The sequence below is a fragment of the Alligator sinensis genome, unplaced genomic scaffold (assembly GCF_000455745.1).
Source record: "Alligator sinensis unplaced genomic scaffold, ASM45574v1 scaffold1702_1, whole genome shotgun sequence".
Lineage (NCBI taxonomy): Eukaryota > Metazoa > Chordata > Crocodylia > Alligatoridae > Alligator > Alligator sinensis.
Window position 1 is genome coordinate 102,062 of NW_005843423.1, and position 8,913 is coordinate 110,974.

Below are 8,913 nucleotides of genomic sequence, written 5' to 3' on the forward strand. Positions count from 1 at the left end.
AGAGACTCTCTTTTAAAAATGTTCAAGATATCTTTTAGGAGCAAATATGCCCTAAATAATCCCCCAAGTTAATAGGCCCAATGCTAGCCTTAATTAACTCAGGAAGTTATATCCTTATATTTTTGCAAAGTTTGCTGGTACATCCCCCAAGTCCTTATTTTGACCGCATCCCAGTTTTCAATAGGTGTAATACCCTTGCAGTCAAACTTTGCAAGCACAGTTCTAGAGACTGTAAATGTTTCTTTCCGATAGACATATAAGCAAAGCAAAATGAAAGCTGCTGCTTGGTGAAGGGAATAAAAAATAGAATAAGAGTGTGATATTCACAGAGCCACACTGGGAACACTGCAGGAAACCTAAGGAATGCAGCCAAGATGAAAGGAAGAGAGGAAAAAAAATTGGCTGGAGTGGGTGCAAAACAATTACAGTGAATGTACCAAGAACAGGCCTCTCTCTTAATGGTTCAGGGAGTAGATCTGGCCACAGGACAGCAGGGGGTAACTCATTTATTTATTTATTTTTTATACTTTTCTATCTGTGTAATAAAAGCAGAAAAGTTCAATTCTGCACTGGGAGATGTCACTTAGAATCAAACCATAAGATCCTCATTCAGAAACCTGATGTTTTCCACTTCCTTTCCCAGCCATTCTCTTTAGTCATCTTTGGCAGTGGAGTCTAATTTTAACTGCATGTGCATCTTTATCCCTTTTGAAGCAGGAAATATTAATCACGAAATCTGATTGGTCTCACTGTTGCTTACCCCAGGGCTGTTCTTTTGACTTATGAAAACTGGTGTCAGTTGGCATTGTCATCCACATGGCTAGATGAGCACAAGTGAAAGCCCAGCTATTTCCATTTTAACTAGACAATAAGGCAGAGGAGCTGATAAATGCTGAGGTATGGTATATTTCTCAGGGAGGTTATAGTGAAGCTTTCTCATTGGTTTCATATCTACCCTGTTGCTGTTAGGGCTGGAAATGTCTATGCCAGTGTTTTTTTTCCTGTTGCTATTAGCAGAGCTCATCAAAAGACATGAAGAAAGTGCAAAGGTACTGCAGTTAGCTAAGTGTGTTAAGGAAAAAAATATTCTAGCCCTCTGCTTTCCATCCTTTACTCCTTTTCAAACAATCTCCCATCAGGTTAAAGAACATTTGTTAGCTTGAGTTATCCAGAAAGGAAACTGTTGGTATGTTATAGAAACTTGTTTAGCTCAGGGTTTAGGTCCCTTCCCTCTTATATAGGTTATATTAGCAATTTTGAATATAGGTTAGATTTGTGAGTTTAAACATACAACTTTCTAACACAGGACTCTAACCTCCAGTTTACAGATTAAGTACTGCCTTCTCTTCCTGCCAGTCTTTCTCTTGAAGCTGATCCACTGCATTCTGCATTTAATATGGCTAAAATCACTGGAAATCAGAGTGTAAGCTTCTGCCCCATGGAGAAGATGATACAGATTAGAAGCCAGGGTTCTCTCTCTCCTTTCATAGCAATAGCTACCACACTGAGCCACACACTTTTTAGCTTATTCCCCACATATTTCCCTGTCTTGGCTGACCAGTGAGCCAATTTCAAAGGAAGGCTGGAGAAAAGACTGGATAATGCCTGGTGATTAAACTACCATGCTGGGAAATTGGAGAGATCCAGGTTTAAACTCACTCTTATGGGGTGGGGGGGTGGGGGGTGGAAGAGGGGCAGGGAGCAGAAGCTGTCTCCTACAGACTGGTCAAATGTCCTAGCCACTGTGCTCTTGGGATTTCTTCTCTTTTTGGTGAGGGACAGAATGTCAGGACCTGCAGACAAGGAGGTATTCATAGAGCCACAGTCATACATAGCCAGAAAGCAGCCCACTGTACATGTTCAGTAGTCATGTGGACTCATACATGTCCACTGCACAGGAAACAGGTTCTCAAACTCTCTGTAAGTGCCAAAAATGGCAGTTACACAGTGGGGTGTCATTTGGGCATGTTCAGTGAAATAGGATTCTGCCCAAGATGTTTGAGGACAGGATTCTGAATGTGATTCAGGATGCAATTCTCAACTCAGCCACAGACGATCTATGCATCATTGCTCAAGTCGTGCAAAATAAGCTTTCCAAAATTTTGAAAATCTGTTTTGTGCTTTACTTTCTTTACCAATAAAATGGGAGTCATAATGTGTCATTTTGCCATTTTTTCTATTTAGGGCATACTCTCCATATAGTTAGTGCTAAGCAAAATGGGAGCTAGTTTTATTTGGAATCTCTGTGCCACGATACTAATAATTAATTGCCCTTGAAATACATGCATTTCTTGCTGTCCAAACTTCCACTGACTTCAGTGACTAAGTCCTCAATAATTTTGAGAGAAAAAAATGAATTTTCACACGTTTAACCTTTTATTTTAAGCAAGTTTGCTTTTAGTTATTAAAGAAATCAGCTACTCCTTTCTTCCGTCTGAGGGATGAATATTTTAAAATAAACAGAGCTGAAAGGTCAGGGATGGTTGCAGGGATGGAGTAGAAGTTTTTAAAAGCTTAATACAATTTTTAGTCTTATTTCTCTTGATGGTTTTCACACAACATCATGTGCTTTCTTGTAGATGAGTCTGAACTGAAAACAGCTCAAGGCAAAAGAAAACAACTTGGCCATGGAGTCCGTATGTGTCCAAGAGAGACGCAGAGACAGACAGCGAGAGACTGTTCAGATTGGGCTAGGGGGCTTGTGCCTAAGGTACTTCAGGTGCCATCTCAAGTCACATACAATGACTTCTAGAGTTGACACTTTGTTTGGTAGGGTGGGTTTGTACATAGTAGACTAGCTAGATCAGTGATATATAGCATAAGCTTTCATGAGCTGGAGCTTACCTCATTGGATAGCATGAAAGGTTGAGTAGTGTTTAAAATAGAGGGAGTAATTTGAATGGAAAAGACAGGAAGAGGGGCAGGGGAGGTCAGCATATAAGGAGAGGTAAACAATAAATCCAAAAGCATCACAAAAACTAATCCAGATAATGGGATAAGAATTGTCGGTATCCGTTTAGAGCATAGTGCAATCTAGTTTGTGAATCATTTCTTGTTCCACAATACCCTATTCAAATGTGTTTTTAAAGTTTTGCTAAGAACTGCAACCCTGAAGTCCAGGGAAGTTAGTGTCTTTAACATAGGCCTTTGTGTTTTTCTAGAAATGATGTCAGAATGGGGTTTGTTCATTCTTACAGGCAGGATTCCCTCTCTCTGCCTATCCAATATGGACAGCAGAATGTAGGATTCACTCTCTCTGCCTATCCAATATGGACAGCAGAAGGGCATTGTAAGCAGGTGATGGTGTATTGAATATGGTAGAGTTGCAGGTGAACAAAACTCAGATGTTATAATCTCTGTTACTAGGTCCAATTATGATGTGGTTTGTATTGTACTGTGCTCTGCTGTGCTGTGCTGTATTGTATTGTGTTGTGCTGGGCAAATCTACCTTGCCTTCTGCCTGATTTCTGGCTAATGTGGCAAACTACCTTTCTTTGTTGGGTGTCACTTCGGTTATCTATCTAGAGAAAAAATATACCACACAGATGACACTCTCTGCTTCCAGTGGATAGGATTTTTCTACTCAAGTGCATGCACTCAAGTGCATGTTATCAGTCACATTCCCACTCCATTGTGTATCAGGTGGCTTGAGGTGTGGATCTTCCCTTTACTATGTCAGGGGAGTTGTTTTTGCCACTGGCATTCAGTGGCTCACTCAGAACCACTGAAAAGGGCCTTTGTTTTCTGTGGTACCAGCACCTTAACAATGTCCCCCTTCCATGAGCTGTGCAATACAGAGGAAGGGAGGAAGCGGGGTGGGGCAGAGCCATTGGTTCCTATGTTGTCTGAGACACAAGCAATTCATATAAAACCACAAATAAGATCATAATTTGACAGGCAAACTGCAAGAAAAAAAATAAAAACAGATTTCTCCCTCCAAGGCCCTGAATATTTTAGTGATTCTTTTCTTATTTTCCAAAATACATTCTTTTTGCTTAATCACAGGATCAGGTCAAGATGATAGTAGCAGTACCATGTGCTGCTCATGTGCATTTCTTTAATATGAAGGGCTCTAGCATTCTTCCCATTGCCAGTCCACTGAACACAGAGCAAGCAGGCCTACAGGTGCCCACGGCATCTCTTGAGTTCCTGTTGTTTTTCACTTACCTGTGGATGACTGTGTCCAGGTTCTCTTGTGTGTGTAAAGCAGAGGTGGGCAATTATTTTGGGCGGAGGGCCGCTTACTGAGTTTTGGCAAGCCATTGAGGGCTGCATGACAGGCAGCCAGGAGCAGATAAATATTAATTTTCTAAATTTTTAGGGGCTCTGTGGGCTGGATAGAATGGCCTGGTAGGCCGCATCCGGCCCACAGGCCACATTTTGCCCACCCCTGGTGTAAAGGCAACATCCAGACAACTGGAATAGCAAGACTTTAGGAAGTTGTGTTTGCTGTGAATCTTCTCAGAGAGAATTAGCTACAGTAAGTGAACAGGAACTTGAAATGGCAGGGCTACACAATGAACCGAGACTGATAAAGACAAACTAGCAATTACAATATAAGTGCTGTCTGCATGCTGAATGTTTTCACTTTTACAAAATGAAATAATTCTTTGCCGTTCCATAGTACCTAGGAGCTCAATGAGGTTTTGTAAATATAAATGGAGACTTGTGGGCCCTATGATTGCCATCCCTGGAGCCTCTGAAGAGAGGGAATCTCTGAAAACATGACCCTTGCTTTCTTCTTGCCTGGTTATCCTGCCCGAATGGGGTTATCCCTGATGGAATAGATCCTATGGCCTTTCCCCTCAAACCTCACAAATCTATCCATGCTGAGGTGCTGTATATATATCTGCCCTAGCTTGGTCATCCCAGCACTCCCTACATCCAGAGAGGATCTACAGAAAAAATGAAGAGAAAGCCCAACAGAATCTGCAGAAAATGGGACAGTAGAATGAGGTGTGCCCTCATCTACCCTGCCCTCCGTTGCCCACTCTCACCACTTAACCACTCGTTCCACAACTGACTGAGCATTCTTGATTCAACTTTGTAGGGAGAGCATTTCAGAACTGGCCAACACCTCCCCTCCCATCCTCACACAAATCTTGGATGCTGAATGTATTTGTGAGGAGGACTTCAGCTTCTGAATGAGATATTATAAAGCCTATGTCACAGGTGAGCTAGCTGAGAATTAAATAACTTCCTCAGGATCACATCGTACAACCATAAAAGAGCACCGAGTCCAATGCGGGAATCTTAACACCTGATGCCTTTTTAACTGGTAGGCTACACTCTCTCCCCTGATTATTCTCCTAAATCCCTCCCTACCTAAGGAAAAGAACACTTTCCATGGACAGTTTATTTGATTAGTTTGTTCCCAAGGTAAGATGCCATCTGTGCTTATTCTATATAAACATTTTGAACTACTCCTTTCAAATTGCAAGAAATTGACTTAAAAACCCTGTTTCCCCCTGCTACGAGCACCTCAAAGGGAGAAGAATAGCATATTTAATTTTATTTAGTGCTTATCCAGGACAAAATGGACTCCAGCCTTGTTCTTTATTATTTAATACGCACTTAATTTTTTTTAAATAAAAGATTTAATTTTTGATCTATGCATACCTTCAAAATCCCAAAAGAGCTTATCTCATGTGTTGTTTGGTTTTGCAGGGAGGTTTGCATTTGCTCTCTGAATTTTTTTTTAATTATACTTTATTTGCATTTTATTTTTTAATCTCTAAAATGCACTGAACTGAGACAATGAGTCTCAGGGATGCTGTCCAGTATTAAAACACAAAGATAGCATTCCAGTTGAAGTATTTTAAGGGATGGCCAGAAAGACTGTTTTGTTGCTAGTGACACAACAGCCTAGGAGCACGTCATTTCGGGCATGTACTTGCTACCATTGAAATCTATGGTAATCTTGCATGGACTACCTCAGTCATGGGATCAGTCCCTTAGAGGCTTCATTAGCTGGTCAACAAGCAGCCTATACCTTCAGACCTATTTTTGGCAGTAACTGCACAATTATTTCAATGCATGATGAGGCAATTGCACAGTAATTAATTAATCTTGCAGTGGCGAGGTGCTTGACTCAGGTCATTGCTGCAGGGATGGTTTGGGTTCTGGGAGTAAATAAAAACAAAACTCTGCCCCAGTGCAGCAGGGAGTGATGCTGCTTAGCAAAGAGGGCACTGAACTCTGCAGCAAAATCACCGTCCTGTTTAATTATAGATTTAGGAGGCCTGGGAATGACACACTGGAGTCTCACAGCCCAGTTTAAAGCCTCTTGCTAGACTGCAAATGTCATATAGGCCATCCATGTGTCAAGCACTTACTTCACCTTTCATCCATCAGTGCACAGAATTATGGGAGGAAGGAATTAAAAAAACCCAAACCCTAAGCACTTCTTGTTTGTCTTCTCCAGGCCTGAGTGCCAAGCTCACCCAAAAGAAGCAAAACTGACTTCTCCAAATGGCTTCAGGTGAAAGAAAAGTTCTTGGCTATTGCTTTTGCCAGTGACACAAGTGCTTTACCTTCAGTCCAGACCTTGTGAATAATTGACTGATGCGTTTGTTAATTTGCTGCAAACTCTTAATTGGTCTGAACAGGTTTGCATTAATAACTGTATCATTCAAATCAGATGAGCTTTGTGGACAGTTATTTTAGGATGCGTTTACTGTATGACCATAGACCCCACATGCCACAATTAAGAAGCAGGCAGGTGGGGAACCAGGCTTGGCTCCTTGCATAACTCAGGGCTGCCTGAAGGCTTCCATTTGCAGTAGTCCCCTATGATACCTATAGGACTATATGGCAATGGGAGGGCAGTAAAAAGGCCTAATGACATATTTAATCATGCCCTTTTTTGCCTGTTATGATCCTACAGAAAGAAAAATGGGATAAAGGCTGTGAAGCATCCTGCCACCATAGGATTCTCCTATACTGGGCATGGAGATCACCATGTGCCAATGAACTGACCTGGCAACTGAACCGTGACATGGATGTTGCCTCATACTCTTCCTGGAGGACAAGCCAATAGCAATGGTTGGAAAGAAAAATGTTTTGCTATCAGCAAATGGCAATTCATTGAAAGCAAAACAGGAAAACGTTGATGAGATTTTTGGTTATTTTGGAGGGAAAAACAGGAATGAGCGTTTCGATTTTCCATTTTGAGACAACTTTTTGTGTAAACTTGTGGCTTTTGTAAAATTAAAAATTAATCTTGATTTTATCACAGTGCAATATTTTGCTCAAACTTTTTTTGAGAAGGAATTCTCTGTCATGTGACATCTTGGATTAGTTCTGTTTTAAAACAGGAAAAAAATAATCAAAATCAAACCTCAAAATTTCCTACAAACTGAAAAAGTGAGTTCCTGCCTAGCTTTGCAAGTCAGTGACACAGTGTCAATTACTGGAAAAAAGTGGCACCCACAACATTGTGCCCTGTTTCTTTGCGATAAAAAATAGACACTATGGCCGCATCCACACGTGTGTGGACGTCTGGTTCTCTGGAGACAACTAGCAGCAGCACACCTAGTGCCATTGCAAGTTCTCTCCAGGGAACACCTGTGCCATGTGCCCTTTGGCACGTGGCAGGTTACCTCAAGTGTGGTAGGGGAGGCTGGGGCCAGCACTGGGCTGGCCCCAGCAGCCTTACCTGGGGTCCTGGGGGCCTCCAAGGGCTGCAGCAGCAGTGATTCTGCCACTCAGAGCCTAGCTGGAGTGTGGGTCTGGCCAACCAAGCTCGGGTTTTGAGTGGCGCACACTGTCCCTGCATGTGCCGCTCCACTTTTTTTGCTTGGGTTTTTTTGACCCCTGGATATCCAGGGGTCAAAACCCCCCACCCTGTGCTGCTCCCTTGCAGTGCAGAGAACAGCTAAATATATGGTATGTGACACTGTGGACATGTCTGCAGTGCCATATTCTGCAAGATGGTATTTGTCTGGATGTGGCCTAGGAGTGCATGCCATTTCTGAGAAGAAAGGAAAATTCAGAAGAATAAGAGGAGAATTTGGCCCTAGGACCACAACATGAGCATCCAAAAATGAATTGTGAAGATGATTGTGTTATTTTGTCAAGTAGAAAAGTCAGACTACAGGCACAGTTCTCTTCCTGCAGGATATGATTAACTCCCATTGACTTAATCACTTCATGTGTAGGGGATAATAGGGCCCAACAGTAGAAAGCCAAATATTGTCTTTAGACCTGAATTTTCCTTATTGTGAGTCACTGAACTGCATGTCCATGCATCTGTTTTTCTGCTGTAGGCAACAAAATTTTTCCTTCCATGTCTGATGGGAAAGATGGATAGGAGTCAAACCTAGTAGCTTTTTCACTTATTATGGTAAACTATCAAGTCCGAATTTGAGATATAACTATCCTTACACTGGGATCCTGACAAAACCTCTAAGAAAAAGGAAAACATTCTTCCTATAAAAGGAATGGAATTGCCCACAAAATTATTTCCAGCTTGCCAGGCCTGTGTAATCTGACACAGAAGATGAAAAGCATATGAATTTCTGGATCCAGTAATTTCTTGCACATTTAAATATGACACTGTAAAGCAGGGTGGCTCATTTCTCACATTATCATCATCTGTCCTACTCCTGTGCATCTCCTGAATCTGCCTGAGATGCAGCTTCTTGCTGTATAAATGCATGTTGTCCATCAAGGACACTGAGTCTCTTGCTTTTTAGGGGATTCACTCAGGGTACATACAGATGTTTGCCATACCCGATTTATGATCATGTGACTTGTGAACACATTTGCGAGTGCCTGGAGCTGGGTGGGGAACCTGATCTAAGTCAGGATTTCTCAACCTTTTTCTTCCTGAGGCCCCTCGACTAGCATGCTATAAAAACTCCATGGCCTACCTGTACCACAACAACTGTTTTTATGCATATCCAGAATGCG

General features: G+C 41.8%; 1 long non-coding RNA gene across 1 annotated transcript in view; it reads left to right on the top strand.

Moving 5' to 3' along the window:
* LOC112548702 overlaps window positions 1-7,596 on the top strand; it is a 14,802-nt gene extending 7,206 nt beyond the window's left edge. The window contains exons 2-3 of the long non-coding RNA XR_003092327.1: window positions 5,051-5,172; window positions 6,887-7,596. This is a non-coding gene — a long non-coding RNA (uncharacterized LOC112548702). The remainder of the gene's footprint in view (window positions 1-5,050; window positions 5,173-6,886) is intronic.
* Window positions 7,597-8,913: the final 1,317 nt, after the last annotated feature.